Genomic DNA, 729 nt, shown 5'->3' with positions numbered 1-729 from the left:
GGTGGCACATAAAAGACACCATTTCGAGCGTGGCCGTTTTCGTGCGGGTGACACGTAAAAGCACCCACTACACTCTCTGAGTGGTTGGCGTTAGGAAGGGCATCCAGCTGTAGAAACTCTGCCAAATTAGATTGGAGCCTGGTGTTGCCATCCGGTTTCACCAGTCCTCAGTCAAATCGTCCAACCCATGCTAGCATGGAAAGCGGACGTTAAACGATGATGATGATGATGATGATGATGATATATATATATATATATTGATATATCGTTTGTAGAAAATATAAATCCGAAAGAAGAAGCACACTTTAAGATGTAGAGCAGTATGTATTAAAAATGGGGAAGGGAAGTGTATGGGATTACCTTAGGTTTCCTGTCCATAAAGGGTTTAGCTTTATGGTGTATCGTCAGATCCCAAAAACCTGTTGGCCTATGACCTCTATGAGAAGGATTTTGAAGAGGTCAAGGGCCAACAGAATTTTTGGATCTGATTATACGCCATAAAGCTAAACCCTTTATGGACAGGAAACCTTAGGTAATCCCATAAACTGGCCTTCCTCATTTTCAATCTCTCTCTCTATATATATTGGAAGGTTTGGAGGTGATGTACAGGAATTATATATTGGAAAAAATAAGGTACTCAGATATCTGGATGGTTGTACATTTACAGATTTTTATTAATATGCCACATATTTTATAAATATTAGTGCTTGAACCTATTCTTTAGGTTCT

The sequence above is a fragment of the Octopus bimaculoides genome, chromosome 9 (genome assembly GCF_001194135.2).
Source record: "Octopus bimaculoides isolate UCB-OBI-ISO-001 chromosome 9, ASM119413v2, whole genome shotgun sequence".
Classification (NCBI taxonomy): domain Eukaryota; kingdom Metazoa; phylum Mollusca; class Cephalopoda; order Octopoda; family Octopodidae; genus Octopus; species Octopus bimaculoides.
This window is presented reverse-complemented; position numbering follows the sequence as displayed.